Below are 18,823 nucleotides of genomic sequence, written 5' to 3' on the forward strand. Positions count from 1 at the left end.
AACTCCCACTATCACACCTATGCAATAATTTCGTACCAACCACCCATGCTCCCAATGCACTGCAAAAATCCATCGGGATGTTTTCCATAATAACTGTGTGAATGAGGTTTTGCAGACCCGTACTCCAGCTGTACTACACTGGTCTTATAATTTTATACAGTATCAAGGGATATGACATATTTCAATTGAGCTATTAATACATAAAGAGCCATGCTCTAATACCAACCCGATGTTGGCTTGCACTTCCACCACTTGGTTGTTGGCACGCAAAATGTGAAATATTTTGAAATTTTCAAACTTTTGAAAAGCATAAATTATCCTTATAATAATTGGGGAGGTTTCAGTTTTGAGGAGGCTCTCGTGCTCAGCGAGGCTCAAGCATTTTTGGACTATTGTCATAGAGTCACTAATAATTATTAGGTTCCTAATACCCTTAGAGATGCTAATTTTTAGTCCCTGCCAAAGAGAGATAGCTTCTGCTTGATTGTTCGTTGCATTGCCAAGTCCCCATGAGAAATTTAATTTAGTATTTTCTTCGAGGTTTACTATCACCAATCCTACTTCAGCCTCCTTTTTCCCTTGGCTTTTTAATCCCTTCTGTTTTTAGTATTAATCACTTGGGTTAATTATTCCCTTGTGTTTATAATATTAATCTTAGGGTTTATAGTATTAATCCATTGGGTTTAATATTATTCCCTTAGGTTTATACTACCTTAGATTTCTAGAATTGATCTGGTTGTTTATAATATTAATGTCTTCGGTTTATCAATCTAGGGGTTCATATTCCTAGGGTTTAATACTATTCAGAAGGTTTATCATATTAATCCTAAGCTCTAATAAAAAACCCTTGGGTTTATAATCATGGTCAACCATGCACAACCATGGTCCAATGTGACATTGGGACAAAGATCGGGTTTATAATATTTATCCCTTGGGTTTAATATTATTCCCTTTGGTTTATAATCCCTTGGGTTTTTAATATTAATCCCTTGGGTTTATTATTACCTTGGGTTTATAATATTAAACCCAAGGGATAAATATTATAAACCCAAGGTATATAAACCCTACGATAAATATTATAAACCCTAAAATAAGCATGGTTGACCAAGATTGATTTTCATATTGACACAATCTTTATCACAATACAATGCTGGACTATGGTTGACCAAGGTTGTTAGAAAGGTTATCTCAATATGAAAATCAGTCGTGGTCAACCATAGTCTAACCCATAGAAAATATGAATATTGTCTCTTGGTCCAACGCCACATTGTGACAATCATGGTCATCCTTGGTCAACCATGTTCCAACGCCACATTCTGAGAAAGATTGTTGCAATATGAAAATCAACCATGGTCAACCATGTTCAACCATGGTCACGTTATGACAAAGATTGTTTCTTCGTCCAACGTCACATTGCGACAACATGGTTATCCTGGTCAACCATTGTCCAATGTCGCATTCTCATAAAGTTTCTCTTAATATGAAAATCAATCATGGTCAACCATAGTCTAATGTCACATTGTGACAAATATTTTGTCAATAAGAAAATCAATCGTGGCAAACCATGATCAACCATGTTAATTTTAGGGTTTATAATATTTATCTTGGGGTTTATATACCTTGGGTTTATAATATTTATCCCTTGGGGTTTTAATACCTTCAGTTTTTAGTATTAACCACTTGGCTTAATTATTCCCTTGGGTTTATATTATTGTTCTTAGGGTTTATATATCTTGGGTTTATAATATTAATTCCTTGGGTTTAATATTATTCCTTGGGTTTATAATACCTTAGGGTTCTAGAATTAATCGGTTGGGTTTATAATATCAATACCTTCGGTTTATCAATCTAAGGGTTCATATTCTTAGTGTATAATATTATTTACAAGGTTTATAATATTTATCCTAGGGTCTAATAAAAACCCTTTTGGTTTATAATCATGGTAAACCATGCGCAACCATGGTCCAATGTGACATTGTGACAAAGGTTGGGTTTATATACTTTGGGTTTCTAATATTTATCCCTTGGGTTTAATATTATTCCCTTGGGTTTTTAATATTAATCCCTTAGATTTATTATTCACTTGGGTTTATAATATTTATCTTAGAGTTTATATACCTTGGGTTTATAATATTAATCCCTTGGGTTTAATATTATTCCCTTGGGTTAAGATTGTCAACCATGGTCAACCATTTTCCAACATCACATTGTGCCAAAGGTTGTCTCAATATGAAAATAAATCATGGTCAACCATAGTCCAACGTCACATTGTGCCAAAGGTTGTCTCAATATGAAAATAAATCATGGTCAACCATAGTCCAACGTCACATTGTGCCAAAGGTTGTCTCAATATGAAAATCAATCATGGCCAACCATAGTCCAATGTCGCATTGTGAAAAATATTGTGTCAATATGAAAATCATTCATGGTCAACCATGTTTATTCTAGGGTTTATAATATTTATCTTAGGCTTTAAATACCTTGAGTTTATAATAGGTTTTTCTCAATATGAAAATTAATCATGGTGAACCATGGCCCAATGTTGCATTGTGAGAAAGATTGTCTCAATATGAAAATCAACCATGATCAATCATGGTCCAATGTTGCGTTGTGACAAAGATTGTCTTTTGGTCCAACGTTACATTGCGACAACCATGGTCATCCATGGTCCAACATCACATTGTGACAAAGATTGTCTCAAAATGAAAATCAACCATGGTCAACCATGGCCAACCATTGTACAATGTCGCATTGTGCCAAAGATTGTCTCAATATGAAAATCAATCATGGTCAACCATAGTCTAATGTCACATTGTGACAAATATTATGCCAATATGAAAATCATCCATGGTCAACAATGTTTATTCAGGGCTTATAATATTTGTCTTATGGTTTATATACCTTGGGTTTATAACATTTATCCCTTAGGTTTCTTATTCCCTTGGGTTTATAATATTTATCTTACGATTTATATACCTTGGGTTTATAATATTAATTCCTTGGGTTTAATATTATTCCCCTTGGGTTTAATATTATTCCCCTTGGGTTTTAGAATTAGTATTATTATAGGGTTATGGTCACATTGTGACAAAGATTGTCTCAACATGAAAATCAATCATGGTTAACCATGGCTAGCCATTGTCCAACGTCATTTTGTGCCAAAAGTTGTCTCAATATAAAAATCAATCACGACCAACCATATTCCAACTTCACATTGTGAGAAGGATTATCTTAATATGAAAATCATCTGTGGTCAGCCATGGTCAACCATGTTTATTTTAGGGTTTATAATATTTATTTTATGGCTTATATACCTTGGGTTTTTAATAGGCTTTTATCAATATGCAAATCAATCATGGTAAACCATGGTAAACCATGGTCCAATGTTGCATTGTGACAAAGATCGTTTCAATATGAAATCAAACATGATCGACCATGGTCCAACATCGCATCTTGACAAAGATTTCTCAACATTATAATCAATCATGGTCAACCATGGTCAATAACCATTGTCACATTGTGACAAAGTTTGTCTCTTGGTCCAACATCACATTGTGACAAATATTGTCTCAATATGAAAATCAACCATCTTCAACCATGGACAACCATTGTCCAATGTCACATTGTGACAAAGATTGTGTCAATATGAAAATCATTCGTGGTCAACCATGTTTATTTCATGTTTTATAATATTTATATTAGGGTTTAATATTCTTCCCTTGGGTTTATAATACCTTGGAGTTTATTAAATGTGTATTAATATTGTTTTTTATTAATAATTAACAATAATAATATGAATTAATAAATAATTAAAATTTAAAACACATTATAATCATTTTAAAATTATCATTGTTATATATATATATATATATATATATATATAGAGAGAGAGAGAGAGAGAGAGAGAGAGAGAGAGAGATGTGGAGGTTACATGATTCTAAACTATGTTATTATGGGGCTCAAGGGCCTATTTATTATTGAAAAACATGAGGAAAACCTAAACAACCAAAACCCTAACCCCAGGAGATGTATCGCCAAGAGTTTGTGGGCCCATTGGGGTTAGTTGGGCAGCCAAATTCCCAGGGTCATAACTTGGTCATATTATCTTCATTTGGCGCGTATGATACCTTGTAGGAAAGGTATTTACGCGTACTACAAGTTTTTTGTAGGCCTGTGACTATGGGCCTACAAAGGACATAAAAAAAACGTTATTTAGGGGGTCAAAATTGCTCCTGAAGTTCGGGACCCATAAAAATGCTAAAAATAGTAAATTTTGAAATAAACAAGGAAACAAATGAAACCGACTAGAGCTCTAGGTGGAATAGGTGGGTGGCTACTAATATGCACCTGGGTCATTCCTCCCCCCTTAGCAAAAAATGGTCCCCATTGCATGCAGAGCCTCCATGAGGTGACGAAATTTCAGCTGAACCTGGTCCCTGGTGAGCCACTTGCCTTGGTGTAGGAGTTGGCTAGCTTTGACAACCCAATATAGTAGGATATTTTGCTGGCAAGTGTTTAGGACATATGTGTCCGTAATCCGATCAGTTGTGGCATGTTCCATGCAGTGTAGGTTTAAATCTGTTGGTGTGAGCTATTCTGTAATGTTTGATGTGTCCAATAATGGTGGGAGGTGTTATCACCTAGATTGACCTCAGGCTGAAGGGAGGCAATGCCAGGGTAACCACAAACCAAGCTTAGCCAATTAGCTAGCCCTAATAGGCCGGGAGAGGGCTCTCTCCGTAAATATCTCAGTTAAGATGACTGGATCAGGTAAAGGATTTTAGGCTAGGTATAGTAGCACAAAATTTTTGATTGGATTTTGTAGGGGTTTTGCTAGATCAAGAGGAGCTGGGCAGTTTAGGTCTGGGAAATTAGGTCAGAAATGCAGGGTGTTCTATGGGGCAAGGTAGGCATAGGCTTTAACACTTTTAGGCTTGATGGGGTGAGAAGCTAAGAAGGGCATGTAACAATCATGGGTCCTTCCTGGACTGTAGAAAACATGAAATGTGGAATGATTTCCCAAGGCAGAGCATTGATACAATGGATTCTACCTATCAAACTTGAAAAAATTCAACAAGAAGTAATGAAATGATTGGTAACATATATAAAACATATAAACATATATCAAAAAAGAAGAAACTGTACTAAAACTCCATACCACAAGGATCCCACAAAAATAGCTGCAATTCTTATTAATCTCCTTGCCAAACTACTTACAATGGTGTACAATCAAGCTCTAAAGCATCCACTGAGTCCAACCCTCTACAAAGAGAAAGAAGAAGAAGACATAAACAAGTATTCAACCTCCTCCCATCCTCAGGGGTCGAATCCCTAAGATGACGAGCTAATCTAACTAATATTGAACAAGAAACAAGAATATATGCTTCATTAACAACTTGCCTCTAAAAGTGAAAAACTAATTCATTTGAGCTCAAACTAACTTCTAAATCAATGAATCTACCCTACATCACTATTTATCTATCATAATTACATGTCAACTCATCATTTACAATATTAAATCATCCACCATGAGAGAGAAAGAATCCATGATTACAGTAAAAAAACTGGAAAAATAGCAACCCTGAGCAAAACTACCAAAAGCACAGCACCACTGGTCAAAAGCGCAACGCCACTTTCAGGTCCCTTTTGAAGGCCTTCCCAGCATCCAAATTGAGCCCAAGATAGCTCATTGGAAAGGTCTTCAAGTCTAACACCTGGAATTTCTGTATTTGGAGCTCATTTGACCCTTCACAACTTGATTCTCCCAAGATTGCTTCTGTGTGTCCAAAATGTGGTAGAAAGGTCGTTTTTAGGGTATTTTTGACCTTTTGGTGGACCAATTCTGCCCCAAAAACTTTGAAACTTGCTAGGGTGCATGTCCTTATCGACTGGAATCTAAAAATGCAAACCGTTTCTTCAATGGGTGCCTCTAGTGGCGTTGCACTTATAGGTAGTTTTAGGTGTATTAAATTCCAAAATTTGCAAATGACAAAATTTTCTCCAAATTTGCCCAAAATTGGTGAGAAGCACCATCATCAAATACTCTGATGATCCAACGAAGCTTCAGCCAACATCCTAAATCTATCTTCCTCCTTTTTGTGGTTTTCTTTGCTGCCTAGCTCTATCTGCTGAGGTGTCACTGCTTGTGTTTTCCTCCTCCTCATAGTCTCTGTCTTCTTGGTCCATGTTTGCAAGGCTGAGGTCTATGAAGGGAACAAGTGAAAGTGTTTTTATGAATGAGGGGATGGGGGATGAGCTTGTGACTAGGAAATGAATGGAGGAGTAGGAAATGAGAGGGTCGGCTTGTTTGCTTGAGAATTTGATCTTGGGGAAGAGGGACAAAGGGAATGGGAATGATATGGAATAGGGGTAAAGGTAAAAATGAACAAGGTGATAGGGGAATAGGGATATGTGAATTTACAGCTGTAGGGATAGGTGATAGGATGAACATTGAAGATTTAGGGTTTAAGCATCATTAGGGAGATTTTAGGGTTTCATTTTAAACATGGAAAATGATGCTTAAAAATAGGATTTGTAAACTAAAACTAAAGTGAGGGATGTCCACTTACTTGTAATGATGGAAGGAGAGGGAAATTTAGAGTTTCCTTGAGGGTTTGAGGGTTTTTAAGCTTTCCTTCCAAAAACGCAGCGCCACCCTGCCAAAAGCGAAGTGCCACTTCAAGTCCACTTTTGACTGCCTTCCCGATGTCAAAATTGGACATGGGATAGCTCATTGGAAAGCTTATCACAGATAATTTCTAGAATATCTTGAATTTTGCAATTTGGAGCTCATTTTCCCTGCCAAAAGCCCAATCTTCCAAGACTGGTCAAAATGTGCAGAATGAGGCTGCCAAAATACAGAGTGATGTTACAGTCAACTTTGGAAGGTCTTCCTCAACTCCAAATTGAGCTCATGATAGCTAATTGGATAGCTATTTGTGTCTAGTTATCATTTGACTCATCGAAAAAGTGATTTGGTTACTCTAGCTAGGAGAAATATTGATTTTCCCAAGGTCACTCCAGAAGTGCATCAACTATCCTGAGTCAAATGTTGTTTTGGACATTTCTCCCAAACCATGAGACTTGTGTAAAAACTGAAGGAGGTTTTTCTTCTTGATTCTATGATGGACAATAGCCTCTCTCACGTTTTCCAAATGCTTCCCTATTTGGTATAAAACATAGTTTGAAGAAAAACCGGCCCTATGTGCGGAAAATGATTTGTCCCTTGGAATGACTTATTGAAAAATGATGGAGACATGATGTGTATGAGTTAGAATGGCCTAATACTCACTGAAATGACCTACCTTATGCCTCATATACTCAGATGTCTCTGATTCCATAGCCAAATCTAGCTCAATGGGTGAGGAAATTAGGGTTTAGTGCTTGTGGAAAATGATGATTTGGACACCCTTGGGAAAAAAAACAACTCCCTTTGGCATGCACTTAACCCTTTGAAACTTTACCCTTTCACTTGACTATTTCCTTTGAAAAATTGATCTTTTGATGGTCTAGATTCTTTGGAACACTGAGTTAACAGATTGGGATGGTGAAATTATTACATTTGAAAGACATAAAATTACCTAACGAAATAATCATTTCTCTTTACAAATCATCTTCACATGGTGAAGGGATGTTATTTGATCACCCTTTACTTGTTGGTCTTATGCAATGGAATGGAACCTTGGCAACCCTAATGACCTAATGAAACCTTGAAAAAAACCCTAAAGACCTAATGAGACCTTGAAGGACTAAATTTCAAGATGACATAATGACCTCATGACTGATACAAATGGCATGATAAAAATATCTTTATGGATGATGTACAACCAACAAGATATGAAACTATGCCAAAAATTAATCACATTTAGGGAAAAGTGATGTTCTTGGACTAGGACTACCATCAGTGACTAATTTTTTGTATGACCTAGTGGAATGATAAAAAATTGCTGAATCAGACCCTTAAAATGATATGAAAAGAGGATTTTTTATCACTGATGGCAGGATGCAAATACTGACACTTATAGGAGGTATGGTCTAAGATGGTCGACGTTGAATACTGGGTGCAGGCCAAGGAATGGGGGAATGCTGAGCTTAAAATAGTTGCATCCCACAACCTTGGTAATGGTTTGAGGACCATATCAGAGTGGTCTAAGCTTTTGATGGGCTCCAGTAAGGCGTCCTTTCTCCAAATGCAATCAAAATTTGTCGCCCACCTGAAAATTGTGTGGCACCCAATGTTGATCATGTCGTTGCTTGTACTTGGAATTTGACTTCTCCTGGATGTCATAAACCTGTTGGTAGATGTGTTGGATGCATTCAATAAATATGGTTGCTTTATTAGCCTTAGAAAGTACATGTGTGGATTTTGTCTGCATAGCCGCTTGAGGCATGGCAACATGAATCAGACACAATGGTTGAAATCCTAGACCCACTTGAAAGGGATTGTGATGAGTTGAGCTATGGAGAGATATATTATAACTTTGTTGCACATATGGAAGACTCTCATCCCAGTTTCAAGGATGCTTGGAGTTGTACATGCAGAGTATGTTCATTATCATCCTATTGACAACCTCCATTTGGCCATCAGTCTAGGGATGGAAGGCAATAAATTTGGTGAGTTTGGTGTCCAATAATGTTTAGAGGCTTGAACAAAATGTGCTCAAGAAATTGCTATCCCGATATGATATAATGGTGTGTGGGATCCCAAAATGTACCCATGCTCTTTCAAAGAAGATTTTGGCAGTGTCCTTTGCTGTGATACTCTTCTTACATGCCACCAATATAGCCATCTTAGAAAATCTGTCCACGACCACAAACACACAATCATTATCATGATTGATAGAAGGGAGGCCAAACATATAGTCCATGGAGATGGATTCCCATGACTGGATGAGAGTAGGAAGAGGAGTGTATAGGCCTTGGTTCTTGATGGTTGGCTTAGCGATGGTGCAGGCAATGCAGGATCTGGTATATTTCCTAACATCCAGTCGGTGTTTGGGCCAATAAAAGTGCTTTTGTAGTATAGCCATAGTTTTCTCCACACCAAAGTGTCTTGCGACCTAGTTGTAGTGCACCTCCCAGATCAACTTGGAACTCTCGCTTGAAGGAACACAAAGGTGGCCCAGGTAGCATAATAATGCATCTTGGAGGTGGAAATTAGGAACTTTCTTTCCAGATACTAGCATCTGGTATGTCGAAGAAAACTCTTGATCATTTTTGTATATTTGTAGCCATATAGAGGTCTCGTGACCACAAAAGTTGAGAATAGTAGTCAATGGTGCAACTAGGGGTCGGTTGAGGTAGTCTGCAACATGATTGGTGCTACCCTTTTTGTGTTTAATGTTTAAGTGAAATGTTGCAGATATGTAGACCACTTCTGATGACGATCATTCTACCACTTCCCTTGTGTCTGTATAAGCTAAAGAGGTCATTGATCGGTGTGGATGACCATCTCCTTTCCCATAATGTAGTGCTTCCATTGTCGGCAAGCTTGCACGATGGAATACATCTCTTTATCATAGGTGGGGTAATTTTGAATTGTATCAGAAAGAGTCTCACTATGATAGGCCACTAGATGCCTGTGCTGGGTGAGGACTACAACAAAAACATAGTTTGAGGTGTTTGTCTCCATTTCAAATGGCATCTATAGGTCTAGCAATGTGAGTACCAGTGCAGAGCAAAGGTGGTGCTTCAACTCCACAAATGATTTCTATTTGGACTCAGAATAGTAAAACTTTTCTTTCGCCCTGCCCTTAGTAATCTAACTCAAAGGCCAAGTGATATGGGAGAATCCCAACACAAACCTCCATTAGAAATTTGCAAGGCCCAAAAAGCTACGAAGATCCGTTAGAGTGGTCGGGGCTAGCCATTACCAAATGAATTGGACCTTGGTCGAGCCCACATGCGTGCCACACTCATCTATGATGCAACAAAAGTATTAGACCTGACTCATGCCAAAGGTGCACTTCTCCAAGTTGGCACACAGATTTTGTTGCTAAAGGGTTTGAAGGACCTCTCAAATGTGTTGTAAGTTTCTTCCCAAATATTGCTGAAGATGAGGATGTATTCCAGATAAACCACCATGAACGAGTTGGTGAAGGGCCACAAGATGTCATCCATTATCCTCATAAAAGTGGTAGGGACATTTGTTAACCCGAAGGGAGTAACCAACCATTCAAAAAGGTAGTTCTTGGATTTAAAGGTAGTCTTACATACATCTGTGGGCTCTATTGGAGCCTGGTGATAACCAGATTTCAAATCAATCTTACTGAAATACTTGGGCCCCTTGAGTTGTTCCAATGGGTCATCAATATTTGGGATTGGATACCTGTTCCTGACAATGAGTTTATTTAGTGATCGATAATCAATGCAGAGACTCCAGGTCGCATCCTTCTCTCGTAAAAGTACACTTGGGCTCCCACAAGGTGAGGAACTTGGTTGGATGTTCCATTTCTACAACAACTCCTAGATTTTCTGCTTAATCTCTTCATTTTCTAGAATGGAGTGGTGATATATCGACCCATTAGGTAGAGGTACTCCGGGAGTCATATCAATTGAATGCTTGACCTGACAATGCAAGGGTGTTATAAACATATTTGGGCACTGCAACCCCAATCACATATGTCCATAAACCAAGGGCTTCTAAACCCCTAAAAGTTTTGTTTTCATACCCTAAAGGAACAAGGTCAACTGATTACATCATCTCCTAGAAGTTCTCCATGAAAAACTACTCAACACTAGTCAAAACAGGACCATACAGATTGCTCCATGCATAGGGTGCGATCCATCTCACCTATTACACATGGGGGGTGTGATGCATACTGGAAAGCCCTTTTGTAGGGTGCGATGAGCGAGAGTAGAAAAATGGCAGAAGCAGTTTGCTAGGTGGAAACCCAGAGAATCTTCTAGAAACTGCTCATATGACACTTGTCTCTCTGAATTCACCCAGGGATGAGTAAGAGATCTGAAATCTCTAAGTGGAACCAAGAACTATTAGTGAAATGACACTAATGAAAATCCCAGAAGCTAACTCACTCTCCTGTAAACATCTATTTATGGATCCCTCGTCCAAGAGATCCAGAAGGCTAGAATTTTGTAATTTGCAGGGAAGTGTTGTTGGTTTCTCTTTGAAGACATTGTTGGGTGATCTTGATTTGTATGACGTGAAGAGGGCTTTCATGCTGGGAGGATGATGCTGGATCAAACAGCTTGGTTGTAATCCTCTCTTCTACTACTTCTATCAATAAAGCTATTTGAGTTTTCCTCCATATACTTGTATATCTCTGAATCTTGTTTGTGTATGCATTTATATGGTTAATGTACATCTGATCATACATTATTTATGATTATAGATCTCTATGCTTTGATGGTATTTTGCTACCTTGACTCTATAGGTGTTCTTTGAAGCGGGACAAGCGAGAAAGGAGTGGCGAAAGCTTTATCAAGGGAGAGAGGAAACAAGCAAGGAGGCTAGCGAAAGACTGAGGTCAGTACTCTCTGCTTCTCTCTCATCTATATCTCATAAAGGAAAACACAAGTGACTTTAGTTTGTTTGTTTCTAAGATAACTACCCGTCTTAGTGGGACTAGCAACTCTAACTGGACACTAGCTTTCCTGATAACAAAATGGTAACTCCACTGGGAAGTGAATAGTTTGTTTGTTTTGTTACTATTGTTTGCTTTATAAACCACAGATGGAGCCTGAAGTTAAGCCAGTTAGCCTTCGAACTGCTTTTTCTATGCAACTGCAAAGTAGATCAACGCTACTTCAGTCAATCTCCGGGTCAGTTTATGAATTAAACATCTAGCTTGAAAACATCCTAAGTGCCCTGGTGGTAGCTCAAATAACCTCATTAGATCAGCCCCTATACTTTGTGTTTAGTGACATTCATTACCTCAGCCTAAATCCCTGAACTTAGCTGCAAACTGTGAGTGAAAACCAAGCACAGTCTCGTCCCTGGACCATCACGCTGTCTCTTCTTGGCAACCTAGATGCATCGCACCTACCGTGTGTTACAAGTGAGATGCATCCTTGTTTCCTTGTGTTACAGGTGCAATGATTGACTAAGACTGTTTCTGCCTCCAGATTTTGGTTTTTTTCTTCATTGTCTTCAGGTTTATTCAGTAGTTTTGCTGTATGTGATCAGTATATCTCTGTTGAAACCATCTTACTTTGCATTATTCAGTCTCCATTAGAAGGAATTGTGAATGTTTTTTTTTTTTTTTTATGTATTTTTCATCATTTACAGTTCTCCTTTGCAACTAGTAGCTTAATCGAATTGTCGTCTTTTGACTTGAAAGTGTCGCAAGTGTCGTTTTCAGTCAAGAAAAAGAGTGTCACAAAGCATTCCTCTTTTAGATAGTCGATTACACCTTTGCCATTGTATTTGATTTGAATCATTAGTATTTCAAGTGTCAAAAGTAGTTTTAAATTCAAAATTGCAAAGTGTCAACTTGACCTTACTTATGTTTTTTGAAAAGAAAATTGTTAGTACTGTCACTTTGAAAGAAGATATTTCAGATCTATACTTAGTTTTCTTTTTTTCATTCTCACATTAATGAAACTGAAAAACAATACATGCATGTGTAATTGCATTAAGACTGCATGCTGAAGTTGATTTAGGAAAAGTGCATCTAGTGTGTGCTCTCTGCTCTATGTTGAAATAATTTCATCTCTCTTTCCTTAGTAGCTAGGATTTTCATTGCAAAACGAAAATAAACGACTGTTTATCATCTTAGATTGCATATTTAGGAATTGTATATCTACATCACGCGGTGAACCTTAAAGGCAAACTTCTTAAGAAAGATCAACTGTAAAATAAACTTCAATGAACATAAAAACGCTTTGGAACCTAATGCACAACATTTAGAAGTCTAGGCTGGAGACGTATTCTGGCATCGTAAAGCCTGGTAACTATCGATTTCATCGTAGGTTGGGTGATTTCTCCTCTTTGAGACGACAAGTGCCAGTACGGACTTGTAATCCCACGTACCGTTGAGTATATATTGGGAGACCACAATAGGCTACATCCATTATCCTTAGGAAGCCATGTTTGCCACCCTATCGATCACGATGCATTGAACACAACATTGAGGAAGATTAACTGCCGTACCATAAAACGTATTCTACAGTTTTGCGATTGGTTTGGTAATCCCTCTGTCTAGATTTCCAGAGTAGTCACTTTTGTTCCTTTTCAGACTCCTTAAAAGAAAAGGTCCATCTGAGCACTTGTCACTTCAGGCTCATAAAAAATCGAAGGTGACTAGAGTCATCTTTAGCTTTTTCTCAACTCTTAAAAATTGAAAAAGCAAGTTGTGTCAAAGCGTCATAAAATTTATTTTAATCGGAATAACGCCACTATTTCCTTGTTTGTCTTTAGGTTGAGAAGGATTTCCCCTTGGGGGAAATCGTAGTCCCTTTTCCTCTTGGGGGGATGTTGGTGCTCCACACACGACTACATTGTCCCTCCCAGGACTCACAATTGGCCTGCTAGTATGGATTTTCTCGACCTCTGTCATTCAAAACACCATGATTCCTCAGCAATCCAATCAGCAACCAGATGAAGTTTCTCCCCAACCATCTACTTCGTTTGTTTCTCCCTCTCCTTCTTCCTCTTCACTTGGTGAAGCTAGTAACACTAAAAACCAAGTGTCTGAGAAGAAGAAGAAAGGGAAGGAGAAGAAGAAGAAGAATCTAACCACAAAAGGGGGCAACCGTGCATCATCTGGGAAAAATCCACATACGGCACCTTCCAAACCTAAATCTCCATGTGTCATTTGCAAGGGAGACCACTACCATCGAGATTGTCCTTGTATCCCATGGATCTTGAGGGACTGGTCTCCCCACTTGCACAATCCAGTGTCCTCAACCTCTAACGATCATGTTCAAAGTACATCATCAACTAGTGAAAACAAATTCAATGGACAAAAAGGAAGATCTAAATTTCCTTGCAGACTATGTGAAGGTGATCATGCCCTCCACCATTGTCCCTTCCTAGACGAAGCTAAAAGAGTCTTGGATAATCGTCCTGCATCACCGCAGTAACTTCCTCTTGGATACAAGAAACTCTTGCTGAGTCCATCGTTAGTTGAAAATCTGACTAACACACCATTGTTGTTGGTCGAAGCACCTATCATTGAAGATAAACCCTCTGAGTCCACACCGGACCAAAGTTAATAGGTCGAGACGGTAGTAGTCAACCCAATCTTGTCTTCAGAGGACCCACCTTTAGATGATATTGTCACCAAAGAGAATGAGAATGACACCATTCAAATTCTCTTCGTAAACATAGACTCCGATGAACATGTGGGAAATCTACCCATTCCTTTACCGTAGGAAGAAAGTTCATCAGAGACTTATCCAGCCGTTTATTCGGTCCCATCTCCAAGCAATCTAGTCATTTCCTTTGATTGGAATCTACTAGGGAGACCTCACCTACCATCTAATGTACCATTCTGAATCATAGTACAAGCTTACAAAATGATCATGGTTGGTACTATCATAGACAAAGGGGCATTTGTGAGTATCCTTTCCTCCACTGCTTGGAAAGCGCTTGGTTCACCATCACTTCTGCCTAAGATTCGAAATCTGTTAGGCTTCAACAAAGGAACCAGTCGACCGTTAGGGATCCTTCCAAATTTTCCTATAACTTTGAGAAGGAAAACCGTTTATCTGAACGCGATGGTAGTCCAAGGGCCATTAGATTACAATCTACCCCTTGGACGTGACTACATTTATAGCATGGGAGCTATTGTTTCCTCACTCTTTCGAGTGATGTGTTTTCCACATGAAAGCAGGGTGGTCCCCCTAGTTGACCAGCTTTCATTCCCTGGTTCAAACACAACTATTAGTCAAATGCCATCCCTAATTGTCTTTTTGCACAAGGAATGTTTCATCAATCTCCAGTTAATCCACCTGATGAACACGAGTGATTTGGTGAATGTGACTAAACCCAGGAGGCATGCGCCCTGGTTTTCTTCGGCAGAATAACCCCGGATATAAGGTAGGTTTCCGCGTAGGAATATGATATACCCCTGTCTATTTAGGAAAATGGATTTGGACTTGAAAAAGATTCCCTCGTCAAAAGGTTATGTGATTGGGACTGACAACAGTCACCTTTGTCTATTTCGATGGACATTGCCAGGGAAGTGTTTTGTTTGTGACGCGGATGGAACAATATTGCTAATGCAAGAACTTCCATATGGTGACCTGGAAACTATACTTTATACCTGGGGGCATGCAAACCTTTTGTATGCAAGTGAAAAGCGACCAGCGTAACTCTAACCTCGTAGTTTTTACTAACTTCAACTACTTAAGTTAGGTGATTGGTCTGATCAACCATTCACCTTTGCTAGGACCAATGGAAATGACAAAGTAAAGGAGATGTTTCCCACTGAGAAGCTATCCTACCTAACCTTAGTAGTTCTTTAACCCCTAGGATAGTAGTTGGTCATTCCTAGCTTGCATACAAAAGGCTCAAGAGCAAAGTTGCGCATGGGGCAAGCTCCCTAAAAAATGAACCTACTAATGAGACATCCTTATTATATGACTGGCACAAGTAGTTTTACACAAAGTTCAAGCTCATTAAAAAATAAACCTAGCCATGAGCAGTTTTACGCGAAGTTCAAGCTCGTTGAAGAAAAAGCCTAGCATTGAGCAAGTGTTTCCATAGAGTTTAAACTCATTAAAAAATGAACCCCACCTTCAGTAAATAATCTTTGCGATCGCATAATTATTAGCTTTTGAACCTTGGTTGTGTTCTTACCATCACCTCCACTCTGTTTTAGCCGATCATACGCCTCCATTTGATTGTTTACCCTTTTGAGGAACAGCTATGACAAGTGATTCTATTAGCCACCTTCTTTACACTTCCATGATTGAAAAGTTCCAAACCTTACCTGGAACCAGTTGCTATCCAAAAACATCACTCGTTCCTCAAAGAATGAGTCTCCTTTAAGATCTTTTCATCTGACTCTTAAATATGAAAATATTGCCGAGAAATTGGCCTCTCTAGCTCGTTAAAGTGATCGGAAGTGCCATTCCTCCTCTAGATTTTAATATTTTTGGACCTGAGGGATTACTACACAAAAAGATCGAGTGCTTGTCTTGTTCGACTCGTTAAAACTATCGAAAAGTCATCCCTTTCGTATTATTTTACACTTTTTTCGGACTTAAGGGATTACATTATGAAAAAGGACCACTGGAGTTGCCTTTCCGTCCCTTTTTAGACTTTGTAAAATTGAAAAGGACCGAGTTATCTTTGTCGTTAAACTCATTAACTTGTCCATGCAGAGAAGAGCGAGTTTCACTGCCGCTAGGCTCGTTAAAACATAGTGACAGGTTTACCCGAAGGGAAAATTATAGAACAAGAATATGTTATCCTTCTCAAGCTTGACAAAAATAAAGAGGTACTGGTCAGCAATGACTGGGTAAAAAGGGAAGAAAACTTGAATAGCTTCATTGGTAGCAGGTCGATCTTGAACATGACATTTTCACTCTGTCACCATGATTGAGTTGGGTTGGGTTATTCCGTTCACTGATCATATCACCATTGGTCCACCGTACCATCCACCTTGGGGTTAATGCTACAAATCCATTTCAGTGTCGCCACTATGTTCAAGAGAAGTTACTCTGAGAATTCACCAACCTAGCCAATGTCTCATCTGCTGCAATACCTTCACTCTCCACTTTTCATGACCGCCACCTTGAACCTTATATCATCAGATCGTTTTCACCTCCACAAAATCATTTGCTTCGTTCCGTGTCATAGATGTGGGATTCATTAATGACCTCCTACGATGGGTCACTTCTTGTCGACATCAGCTCATTATCCAAGAAGTTGACTTAGGAACAACCCTTTCAGTACTTTGAAGCTTGCATGCCTCAATGGCAAGTTTCTCACTTCCGGCGACAGGTTTACATCAATGGCCTCTGACCGAAATATTTTATGTGGTTTTTGACATCAACTCATGTATTCACACCACGTGAATTGTACTGCAGTACCTTGAGGGTCATTATCATTATTGGTGATTCCTCTCATGCCTGTTAACAGCTTACATCATTGGCTGGTAATCAGGTAATGTCATTCCATGTTCAACATTAGAACATCTTTTCACATCGATCGACTTGTACTTCGGGCGAAGATTGAACAAGTTTGAAGACACGAATCTAGTTTCATCCATCCGGGCTACGATATATTTAGAAAAATGAAGACATCAAATGTACATCACAGCTGCACAGATAATCATCCAAACTAAAGGATGATGGCTCTACCAGAGTCATCAGTCTGCTACATAGACGATTGTCTGTCTTATGTACATGAATATGAATTTATAAAGCTGAGCATGGGAATGCTTGCCTCAGCTAGATCATGAAAATATTGTGAAGATAATGTATTGTATTGTATCTTATTACAAGTCACCTTCTAGTTCGAAAAACCTCGGATCCTCATTATAAAGCATTTCACCCGACATCAAAAGGATTTACGACCTCATGCTTTAGGGCCAACTGTTATAGACATATTTGGGCACTACAACCCCAATCACATATGTCCATAAACCAAGGGCTTCTAAACCCCTAAAATTGTTGTTTTCATACCCTAAAGGAACAAGGTCAGCTGATTACATCATCTCCCAGAAGTTCTCCATGAAAAACTACTCAGAATTGGTCAAAAAAAGACCATACAGACTGCTCCATGCATAGGGTGCTATGCATCTCACCTATTACACATGGGGGGTGTTATGCATACTGGAAAACCCTTCTGTAGGGTGTGATGAGTGAGAGCAGACAAATGGCAAAAGCAGTTTGCTAGGTGGAAACCCAAAGAATCTTCTAGAAACTGCTCATATGACACTTGCCTCTTTGAATTCACCCAGGGATGAGTAAGAAATCTGAAATCTCCAAGTGGAACCAATAACTATCAGTGAAATGACACTAATCAAAATCCCAGAAGCTGAATCACTCTCCTGTAAACATCTATATATGGATCCCTCATCCAAGAGATCCAGAAAGCTGGAATTTTGTAATTTGCAAGGAAGTGTTGTTGGTTTCTCTTTGAAGACATTGTTGGGTGATCTTTCTTTGCATGAGGTGAAGAGGGCTTTCATGCTGGGTGGATGATGCTGGATCAAACAGCTTGGTTCTAATCCTCTCTTCTACTACTTCTATCAATAAAGCTATTTGAGTTTTCCTCCATAAGCTTGTATATCTCTGAATCTTGTTTGTGTATGCATTTATATGGTTAATGTACATCTGATCCTACATTATTTATGATTATAGATCTCTATTCTTTGATGGTATTTTTCTACCTTGACTCTACAGGTGTTCTTTGAAGTGGGACAAGCGAGAAAGGAGTGGCGAAAGCTCTATCAAGGGAGAGAGGAAACAAGCAAGGAGGCTAGCGAAAGACTGAGGTCGGTACTCTCTGCTTCTCTCTCATCTATCTCTCATAAAGGAAAACACAAGTGACTTTAGTTTGTTTGTTTCTATGATAGCTACCCGTATTAGTGGGACTAACAGCTCTGAATGGACACTAGTTTTCCCGATAACAAAGGGTACCCCTGTGGGTGAGGAGAAGATTTCCTTGTATTCTTCCACGACCGTATCCACCTGCTTATGGTGCTTGGAGGAACCTTTCCTAGGGGCCATGGATGTGGCTACAAACTTTACCTTACTTTGAGAGTGAATCAAAAAGAAAAACAAAATCCCAATCTGGGAGATGACCTTACTACATTGCTTAGAAAAGATCAAAGAGATGGCAGCATGTGGGGTAACTCCGGTATCTTGTATAACTTAGTAGCCAAAGAAATAATAACAGAGCAAGGTC

Source organism: Pinus tabuliformis, chromosome 4_2 (genome assembly GCF_031772625.1).
Source record: "Pinus tabuliformis cultivar Carrire ecotype Pingquan chromosome 4_2, CPIR1, whole genome shotgun sequence".
In the NCBI taxonomy this organism is placed as follows: Eukaryota; Viridiplantae; Streptophyta; class Pinopsida; order Pinales; family Pinaceae; genus Pinus; species Pinus tabuliformis.